The sequence below is a fragment of the Entelurus aequoreus genome, linkage group LG07 (assembly GCF_033978785.1).
Source record: "Entelurus aequoreus isolate RoL-2023_Sb linkage group LG07, RoL_Eaeq_v1.1, whole genome shotgun sequence".
Classification (NCBI taxonomy): Eukaryota; Metazoa; Chordata; class Actinopteri; order Syngnathiformes; family Syngnathidae; genus Entelurus; species Entelurus aequoreus.
In genome coordinates this window covers 69,936,139-69,936,342 of record NC_084737.1, presented here as the reverse complement: position 1 = coordinate 69,936,342, position 204 = coordinate 69,936,139, and positions in this window count along the sequence as shown.

Here is a 204-nt window from a genome sequence, read left to right as displayed (position 1 = left end):
TTTACCCGGAAACTACGGGGAAACAGGAATTTGGTGAAGGTTAGAATATATAATACTGTAAATACAAAAATGTTATGATAAAACACATTCATTGATATGCACTAAAAATAGTCATGTTAGTGTGCTTTTGAAGTCACCAATGGACAATTCTACACGATACAGAGTCTTGAGCAAAATTAGGTTGTAACAAAAACATTTTTCAAT